General features: G+C 41.1%; 1 pseudogene; it reads right to left on the bottom strand.

Moving 5' to 3' along the window:
* Positions 1–1,047: 1,047 nt before the first annotated feature.
* Positions 1,048–10,405, bottom strand: part of LOC102817886 — a 44,617-nt pseudogene continuing 35,259 nt past the window's right edge.

The following is a 10,405-nucleotide window of genomic DNA, read 5'->3' as shown; positions in this document are numbered from 1 at the left end:
AGTCTCTAATCACAAAAAAGGGATGGGGCAGCGGAGAAGAAAAAGAGGAAGAAGAAGAAGAAAAAAAATTCTGTAGCTTAATATAAGTATTTCTTTAATGTCCTAACTCTGTTTCAGTCACTTCTGCCCTCCTTTCCTTGTTTTTAGGTGCTGTCGAGTCAATTCTGACCCGTAGCGACCCTGTATTGGGTTTCCCAGGAGCAGCTGGTGAGCTTGAACCACCGACCTTGCAGTTCAAAAGGCTTTGCAGTGTGGCACCTTAACTAACAGTGCCACGCCGGGACTCCTCTCAAACCAGTGGGAAAAAAACAAAACAAAACAAAAAAACAGATCAAATGGGATGCACGTCCACGTCTCAGCTTGGGCTGAATGTGCGGGTTCCTGGCAGAAGAAACCATCAGCGGTGTGGGTGGGTCATGGCCACTCGGCTAAGCACTTACCTTTATTCACCCGAATGTAGGTGGGCAAACAGTGAGCTCACCAATTACCCGACACCAAAGAAAAAGATAAAATCGGAGCCACTCAAAATTGGCAAAGTATATTGTGCACCTTTTTTTCTGAAGGTTCCGGCGGCGTGTTTCCGTGGTATCTCTGTGGTCCCTATTTCGTCCTGCTGCTTGGTCTCGCCCAGGATGTCGGTCGGCAGATTTAAAAATACACGATGTTTTACTTCAGCTCCAAATTCCACAGGCTATAAGCCTTCAAACCTTTAAACTATTCCTAGCTCTGTGGGTCCAAGTTTTGGAGCTCTATCCTGCCTCTTTTTTGCCTGGAATTCTGAATTATTGCTAATGGTGACCTTCACTACACCTTCACCTTGGCTACCATCTGATTCCAGTCTCCTGTTGGTTGATTTTTAAGAAGACCTCAGGGGATATATTTGGTTTACGGTTTAAAGATGATCTCAGGGCAGTGGTTTTAGGGATTCATCCAGCCTCCCCAGTTCTAGAAAGCCTAGAGTCCATGAAAATTGGAAACTGTTCTGCATTCCTCCCATTTTGATACCACTTTTCAGACAAGAAGCTTAAATTGTCCCTGATCATTTACCCTGTGCCCTTGTTGAAAATCTCATCCTCGTCAGAAGAATCCTTATCGTGCAGTTTCTGTGCCATGTTTTTCTTGCGTGTGGCGTTGAGCGGTCTATACATATCCCTGAGCCAAAGTGTCCGCCGTCTCCAGAAAACGCTTCCCTCCTAGAAAAGAGGAAGGTTGAATAATGAGCTCCTGCCAGTCTCCTCTGCTTTCTTCCACTACCGCAGCACTGGGTGCGCCTGCCCACATACCTGACTTTCACTTTCTGATGTGCATCTCCTGTATAGTGGACTCCGCCGGAAAAAGCCCCTTGGGGAAAACACCCATGAAAGGCAATTAGTGCTGCCTACCATTTTCCATCTCTCTTAATACATACCTCTGGTTTTAACAAGCCTCCAAATTTCCCACCACCCACAGTCCCAGTTAGCACAACCACCACAGACGTGGAGACTGAGAACGACTCCACACACAAGACTTCTAGAAGCCCTCCGTGTCTGTCCACAGGCTCAGAGGATCCCTGGGCAGACCGCTGGCCTGGCATAGACAGAATTTTCAACCCCTCTTACTTCCTTGACCAAGTGCCTTTGTGCATTGAATAAGCTGCACAACCATACTAGGCAGCCCTCTCTAGAGACAGTTCACATCTGTCCCTTTCAGATTTGGTCTCACATGCTTCAACCTCTTGGAGGAGGAGGGAGAGTGACAGAGAAGATGATTCTATTTTTCTAGCTGTTTTAACCAGCAACCTGATTTTCATACTGTAGGTGATCACTGATGGGTGAGTGGGCTGTGAAATCAGTTTAAGATCATCATGACTAGCATTTTAAAAAACAAAACAAAACAAAACAAAAAACTGAACAGAATAGAAAATTCCAGAGGGCACAGTGTGTACTAAATTTGCATTTGGAAAAAAAAAAAGTTACCATCAGGTCAACTTCAACTCATGATGACCCCATGATATCAAAGTAAAACTGTGTCCCTTAGAGGTTCCCATGGCTGGTTTTTGGTAGTAGATAGCTAGGCCTTTCTTCTGAGGTGGCTCAAACTTTCAACCTTTCAGTTAGCTGCTCAGCACATAACCATCCACATCACCAAACTTGCTTTAGAATGCCTTCTGTCTCTATTAAGTTTGCATGTACGGAGCCACGTTATCAACATCTAATGAAGTTCACAGCCCAAGCACATTGTAACCAATGGAGAGGAACCCAAATGGGAAGAAGCTGTCGTCTTTATGATACCCACTAGCAATAGGATCATGGGATAAGTTATTTCCCTTTCTCCCTCACAGTCCGAGACAAGGCCCATCCCAGTTAAAACTCTTTGAGATTTGGATCAGGGGAATACAGTGGAGACTTGACGACCAGTAGGATGAGAAGTGACATTTTCCTGTGACTTTAAAGGGAAAAACCTCATATATTCTAACTTCCATCAGCCTTGAAGGAGATCATCCCTCTTACTCAAAGACCAGGTAGACTTCCCCAGTCTTTCCTCAGAGTTCCCTAGGAAGGCCCCTGGACCCCCACCAGCAGGAAGAAACAAGCCCAGCCTAATTCTCTCTGTGCAACCCCATCAAACTCAGCATGGACTGTGGGGCTAATTTTGCTGGAACTAGACAAAATAACAGGGTGAGTATCTCCTGCCCAATCTTTGGCAGTGTTCCTACTGTAAATTGAAGGGCTTGAGAAAAGGCACTCTAAGACACTCCTCTCATCCTCAAATTCTATTTTAGACATTGTCAGGTGATGAATGTTTTGCTATATGTATTCTAACCATAGTAAACATTTTGAAAAAATCCCCAGGCTAATATTTACCTTTGGCATGCTTCTTCATCTTCCTTAAAGGCTGATCTATGAGAATAAATCTGTGTTGGAAGAAAGCATGCTCATGGTTACCGCTCACATCTCCAAGCCTTTATTCATTTCTTTTATTTATTTTAAGCCTTCTCCACTGCTAGATGCTAACCTTTTTGAGCACAGGGATTCTATCCTGTTAAGCAGTTCTTTACTCTTCCTCTATACATAGCTTAGGATTCAGCATATGTTTTAATATATTTTATTGGTTATTTTAGATAATATTTATCATATAATTCCTGATAAATGATGGTCTAAATAAAATCCTAAATTCTTAGAAGTAAGAAAGGAAGAAAATCTCCTTAATTTGGTAAAAATGTCTACCAGAAATTTAGACAACAGAATTATTTTAAGGTAAGGAAGTAGGAAGCCAATTACTACTGCTACTACTCAACATTGCTTCAGAAGGTACTAATCCACACTTAAATAGGAAGTAAGTATTAGGAAAAGAGATAAAGCTATCATTATTTGCATGTGAAATTAGAGACAACCTAAAAAGCTCAGGAGATCAACTACATTTCTTGGGAGTATGAGAATTTATTTGGAAGGAGCCCTAGGAGTGCAGTAGTTAAGTGCTTAGCTGCTAACTGAAATGTCAGCAATTCAAACCATGGAAGATGTGGCTGTCTGTTTCCATAAATATTCACAGCCTTGGAAACCCTACGGGACAGTTCTGCTCTATAATCTAGGGCCGCTATGGGTCAGAATCAACTAGATGTTCATAGGTACAAGTACGGGGAATGTGAGAATTCAGTGAAGTGGCTAGATAGAAATCATACAAACCTCAACAGCTTCCTATGTACCACCCTACAATACTTAGCACATGTACTGGCACTGCAGTTAACAGTAATAAAACAGTACCTGTGAGTTCATACACAGTTACATGTACAAGATGAACAGGTGTGAGAAAGCAAATGGAACTATACTCGCATATCAAGAACATATTGGTTTGGCAGAAGCTATTTCTACATGTGTATTTGTATGTGCTGCAAATAGGACCATGTATCTATAGCTATGTATATAGAACAACATACATGGGGAAAGCTATGTAATCTTCTTAGGCATACCAAATGCCTTAAGATGCTAAAAGCTGCTTGTCATGACATGAATAAATCATGATAAAATTGAACAAAAATAAGCAGAGCTAAATTCCAGTAGGCTACCAATACAGGAGTCAGGCTGCAATATCTTAAATGAATCTATTTAGACAATGACTTACACATTGGAGAAGATGCTAAGTAAATCTAAGCAACCTACAAGATAATACTCTTATCTTTTTTTTTTAATCCTTTATCCTCGGTTTGACTGATCACTCCATAAGAGCAGACATTTTCTCTTTCTCATCACTTCAGCCAACATGTGATAGAATGAAAGTGACTGGTGACTATATCAAATCACTGCCCTAGTTTTTGGTGGAAGAAATTTTGCTATCATGTCAACTTGGCCTTTTTAAATGTAACTTCCAAAACAAGTCTAATGGCTTGTTATCTTGGTTTCAACTCCACCAAGACTTTCGAGGAATGGGGTTCCTTTCAAAAATCCCTGGACTATACTTTGCAATAAAAGAACAAAGTGTACTCCAGTCCTAGTGATTAAAGAGGAATGACAAGCAGTAGTAGGTGAGAAAGTAGCTTTGATTTTACATTTGTAGGTTCTGAGTCTATTATAAAGACAAGGTGTATTCTGGAAATTTGATAAACTGTTGTCCTTACCTCAATGAGACAGAAAATTAGAATCAAAATCATCACTACCACTGTCACAGATATTGCCAAGATGAGTTTGTTGTTATAACCATATCCTGGAACTTCTTTTGTGAGCTAAAAAACAGGAGGAAAAAAAAAAAAACCAAAACACTTTTTTTAAGAACCGAGAAGATTCAAAGACTAAGAGCTAACTGTTCAGTTTTCAGAACTCAGTGCTTCCGATTGAATCTAGCTTATAGGTTCATCAAGAACATACACATTTAATAATCATACTATTAAGCATTCTTCTTGTATAATAATGTTAAGTCATTTTCTTGTCTACACTAGGAATATGGACACCATTCTCTTAATAAGTAAAGTAGGGAGTGACTATCTTAGCCAAAGCAGTTTGTTAGGATCAGATATGGAGTAGGAGCTTGGCTACTCCAAAGGCTTGTCCTGAACTCTGATGGAAAAGTCTGGGTTCTATGTTTCCAGAATTGTCCTCACCTCACTCGACTCCTGCTCTTTTTGCTCACTTGGGACTTCTGTGCTCTCACTGATATAATTCTCAGTTTTCCATTGGTCTGTATCCCAGTCTGCTTTTGATACCTTAACATCTTGCTGCTCACTGAGCAGCTTCTTTCAGGAGGCCTGTTCTGGAGATGAGCTTGGCACAGGCCAGTTGTACATGGGGCTCAGAGCAGTCCATTTTCAAAGTCCGGATAACATGAGAAATGAGCCTTCTCACATCATTGTTGGGGATGAAGGACCGCAGCTGCTGGATTAATTGGATTTCAAATTGATCACCTGGGGGATAAGAGCAATGGGAGAGAGGAGCCTTCGGGCTCGGAGGGTAAGTCAGTGCCCATGTTATGGTACTCCCATTGTGTTTCATTGGTTTGTTTAACAGTTGGCATTAATTTGTCTGCAGTCACAGCAGAATCTACAGTGGAAGGATCCTTATGGGCAAACATTTCAGGGGTAGTCTCATCTGGCACAATAGCATTGTGGATAGTAGTGCTCTCTGCAGGTTCTGACAAAAGTAATTCTGGAAAGGGATTTTCTGGAGAACTCAGACCTCCTGCAGATGAAAACACATCTTGCCGAGGGGAATTTATGAGGCTCCTCAATGCAGGGAAAGCAGGTCTCTTTCTAAGCATGAGCTTTTGGAGGGAACCTTTTTTTTTGAACCTTCGACTTCGTTTGACCTTTGGTCTTCTATGAACCATACGCAAGCGAGATTTATGGAAGATGTAATTTTTTCCAGAATGTGATACTTTTTTAGGAACCTCCATATTCTTTACTCGAGTATTTGCATCTTCTAAAACAAAAATGCTGTAGGTCAAGTCTTTTGATTGGTTTCTACCTTCAGGTGGGGCTTTTGAAGAAGGCAAGGTGGAAGGCATGCCCTTTGAGTATTGTTTCATGAAAGACGAGACTACTGTCTTATGGTTCTTGATGAATGATGACTCTGTGTTGAAGGAGACTTCCCTTAACTTCTGTGGCCTCTGTACCTGATTCAGTTGCTCCAGTCCCCTCGATGCTGGCCTCCTGAGCCTTCTGGCTTGGGGGATGTTCTCCACAAATGACTTGGCTCTCTGTTTCCTCTTGATGTTCTCATCTTCAATTGCTTTGAAGTGCCTTTTTCTCATGCCCCTTGACCTCTTGAAGACTCTGTTTACCCTCTGCAATCTTTTCCAGACACCCGTTCTCTGGATCTTTGCCAGATGGTTTTCCCGGGGCTGAGCAGTTTCCAATTTTGGGGGAAAGATTTGGCATTTAAATTTGGCACCTAAAAGGTTGGATTGCATAAGCATGGCTAATTTTTCTTTATTTTTAACCTCAACAGTTTTTCTTGAATATCTTCATCTAACAAATTTTCCAGAAAGTACAGTTTCCTCAATTTATTTTTGTAAGTTGCATTGTTAGGTGCAGACTTAAGAGAGGGATTCCCTGTGTTGTTTTGCAAATAATCCAGAGCCCTATCTCTGTCTTGTACATTTGAAAACAACAGTTTAATGAATGGTAATAGTGTTGATTCTATATCTTCTAGATTTCCTTCATCAAAATAAGGCAATATGTAATTGAGGGCACTAATAAGATCACTTTCATCATTAAAGTCTTGCAGCTCGTTCAGGACAGTGGACCGTTGCCTTCTCTGGCTCAATAGCCAGCTCAGTGCTGGTGTTCTTTTTCTGGGCTTGTAGTGCCTTCATGAACGTTCCTTCCATCACACTGAGAAATGCTTCTTCACCTGTCAAAATAGAAGAGACTATGTTTGATCATGTAAGACTGGTGAGATGGCTTCTTGTCAATATGTAGCCATATATCCCAGCTGAATAAATTAGGAGTCAACAAAAATTTGAGGAGAAAAATAAACTCAGATTTATGTTCCTAACTAGCAGCGATGTTCCATTATGAGTGTGTCTACTATGTCCATCCTAGTTCTTTGGAATAAGAGGCTACCTACTCATGACATTGCATAGAGTGAAAGATACTAACTCTATTTAGGGTTATACAGGCTTGGTGGGACAGTGGTGAAGCATTCAGCTGCTAACAAGCAGGTCGATGGTTTAAACTCATCAACTGCTCCAGAGGATGAAGATATGGAAGCCTGCTTCTGTAAAAATTCACAGCTTTGGGAACTCTGTGGGGCAGCTCTCCTTTGTCCCATATGGTTGCTATGAGATGGAATTCACCCAATGGAAACAGGTTATAATATAGGCTTATTCCAATGGTCTCCAAGGGTCAATTGGCCAGTACTTAATAAAAGTCCACAGCTGGGAGACAAAGATTCTCCCACTTAGCTAGACCTATCTGTCATCTCTCCTCATATACGTATGCCACATAATGCCCTGCTTCTGATGCAAAGGAATCTGTCTTCTCTCCACTTCTGTGACCTCACATGCTCGTTGTCATCACACATGACTGCTTTGAAAGACCAGAGTTCTGAGGGCAGGAGGGGCACAGCTGCTAAAGTGCTCATGTGCTCATGAGTCCTCATCTGAACATGCCCTTTTCCACCCACCTACCCGACTCCCTTGCTTGGTCCCTGCTGCCATATATCCTAGCCTCATAGCAGAAGGTTTGATGTGCCACTATGATTTGTGCACCCTGATTCTTTTCCTAAAATTGACCTGAGCTCTGTGGTGTAGTATGTTCAGAGAAATTTCCCCCTTTGGATTTGCTAAGATGCTTAAAATTTTACATTTTATTTGGTTGTTGTTGACAATATACATAGCAGGACATACACCAATTAGACCCTTTCTACTTGAGCAATTCAGTTGTATAGATGGCATTCTTCAACTTGGGTGACCATTCTCACCCCCCTTTGCTGAGTTAATTGTTCTCACTCATTAGCGTAACTCACGGCCACCTACATTTCCTATCTAAACTTTCAAGTTGCTGTTGTCACTCTGACCCCAAATAGATAGTTCTTAAGTAGCCCTTGTGGCACTGTAGGATAAATACCGGACTGATTACCCCAAGATGGGCAGTTTAAACCTACCAGCTGCTCTAAGTGAGAAAGAGGAGGCTTTCTACTCTTGTGAAGAGTTAAAGCCTTGGGAACCCTCTAGAGGGTCACCCTGAGTGTGAATTGATGTGATGGCACTGGGTTGGATTGGGTTTTGATTTAAACAGTTCTTAAAAGAGGCTTCTCCTCAATACAGACATTCTTTACTAGTTATGCCAAACTCCTGGTGTTAGGATCAGTACTAGATTTCAAATCACAAGGTCAGCAGTTCAAACCCACCAACTGTTTCTCAGAACCCTATGCATAAGTCAGAACCAACTCAATGGCACTTAACAACAATAACAACGTTTGGTTTTAAGAAAACGTTAAGGGACTTTTTTTTATTTAAGGTTTGAAGAATGTCTCAGGGCAACTGTTTGGGGGTGTTTATCTAGTTTCCATGAGTCTAAAAACCTAGTTGTTATAGCTGTTGAGTCATTTCTGACTCATAGCTACACTGTCTAGGGTTTCAAAGGAGTGGCTTGAGAGTTTGAACTGCCGACCCTGTGGTTAGCAGTCCAGTGTGGATCCTACAGCACCACACACCTAGAGTCCAGGAAAATTTGAAATTCTGTTCTGCATTTTCATTGAGATTGTATAATGAAGCCATTTAGACTCACTGCAATGAGTGGCGTTTATCAGACATTCACTGTCACAATGCAGCTTGACTGTCTTGCAGACAACTTCAATGGTACTTTTAAATTGGCAGAGACAGCAGGCCATATGACTAGGTAAGATCCTGTAATGGAAACAAGGAAAATTAAACTAATGGTAAGGGGATGAACCATTAGTTGCCAATAAAAAATGGCAACAGATTTAAACAGACACTTCATCTTCATTAAAGAAGCTTCAAGTGGCAAATAATAGACACTCAACATCATTAGCTATTACGGAAATGCCAATTAAAATCACAATGAGATACCATTATATACCTACCATATGTAGGTATTAATAGTATATAGATTTGAGTAGATAGAAAGCAGGCCAAGGCCACAGAGCTGTGACTAAAGGTGCTTTTTTTTTTCCCCCCTAATCTTGTTGAAAACATACATACGATATATACCCATCCCATGATTTCTACATGTATGAGTATAATTAAATACCACTGTTTACAGTCTTCAAGCTGTATCACTTTTTCTACCATTTCCTACCCACTATTTCACCAACAACAGGTTTACGACCCCCTAAACTTCTCATCTCTGCTTTCTAGTTTCTGTTGTCAATTTGATCTCATATAGTTCCTTCATTAAAAGAGTACAGTGCTCATAGTGGAACAGCCTTTACTAATTTAGCTACACTGTTGTTTAGTTTAAAGATGACTCCAAGGAATAATTTCAGTTCAGGGTTCGAAGATTTTTCTCAGGGTGATAGATTTGGGGTTTTCTTAAATATGTCATGTCTGGTTTCTTTACGAAACCTGTTCCAGATTTTAACCTTTTTGATCAGGATTCACCTACTAATTCTTTGATTAAAATGTTCAATAATGGCAGCCAGTTAATGGTCTCATGGCAGTGAAATTCCAAGAAGGAATTTTTGGAGTGGCCACTTGGGTGAGGATCAGTTGGCCAGGTGCTCTCTTGATTATGGTAAGTAAATAGAAGGGAGGATAAAGGTGCCCAACAGAATGGGTAAGGATGACGTGGATGGAGATTACAATTGGGTAACATTGATCTGTAGCTTAATCCAGAAGTATCTCCTCCTAAGCTAAACTACTGAAGAATTCCGATAATGAACTCAGATATGTGAGTTGCTTTAAGCTCTTTGTGGCCTTGGTGGCACATGGCTATAGAAAGGGATAGTAATCTGCATCATCCACTAATCATCCTGAAAACAGAAGGCAGAATCCTATTACTGTGGATAAACTGGAGTCCTAGTCTGGTGCTGTAGTATAAGCACTGGACTGCCAACCACAAGGTTGGTGGTTCAAACCCACCATCCATGCCTCAACCCTATACAGGGTCACTATGAGTTGGAACTGACTCAGTGACACTTAACAACCACCACCTTGGATAGACTAAGTGAGAGCGCTGGTTTAGGATGAAACTTTTGAATATCTGGAGAGGATGGCATCTTTGAAGACAAGTGATGGGTTAACTGTGGCAGATGCCGCAGAAAGTTAAGAAAGATGAAGCAAGACTAGTAAACATAGCTCTGATGTGGCAACGAGAGTCAAGGAGGTGCATCTCAACTAGCTTAATAGCAGCTGTCTAACCTGCCCTGGTGGAGCAGGGGTGCACAATTTAAGCTTCAGTAAATAATTATGAAGCAAGTTGTCACAGCTGAGCTCTACAAAAAAAAAAAAAAAAAAAAAAAGCCGTTGAAAG

The sequence above is a fragment of the Chrysochloris asiatica genome, unplaced genomic scaffold (genome assembly GCF_000296735.1).
Source record: "Chrysochloris asiatica unplaced genomic scaffold, ChrAsi1.0 scaffold00594, whole genome shotgun sequence".
Classification (NCBI taxonomy): Eukaryota; Metazoa; Chordata; class Mammalia; order Afrosoricida; family Chrysochloridae; genus Chrysochloris; species Chrysochloris asiatica.
Note: the sequence above shows the minus strand (reverse complement) of the source record. Positions and strands in the feature narration are given on the sequence as shown.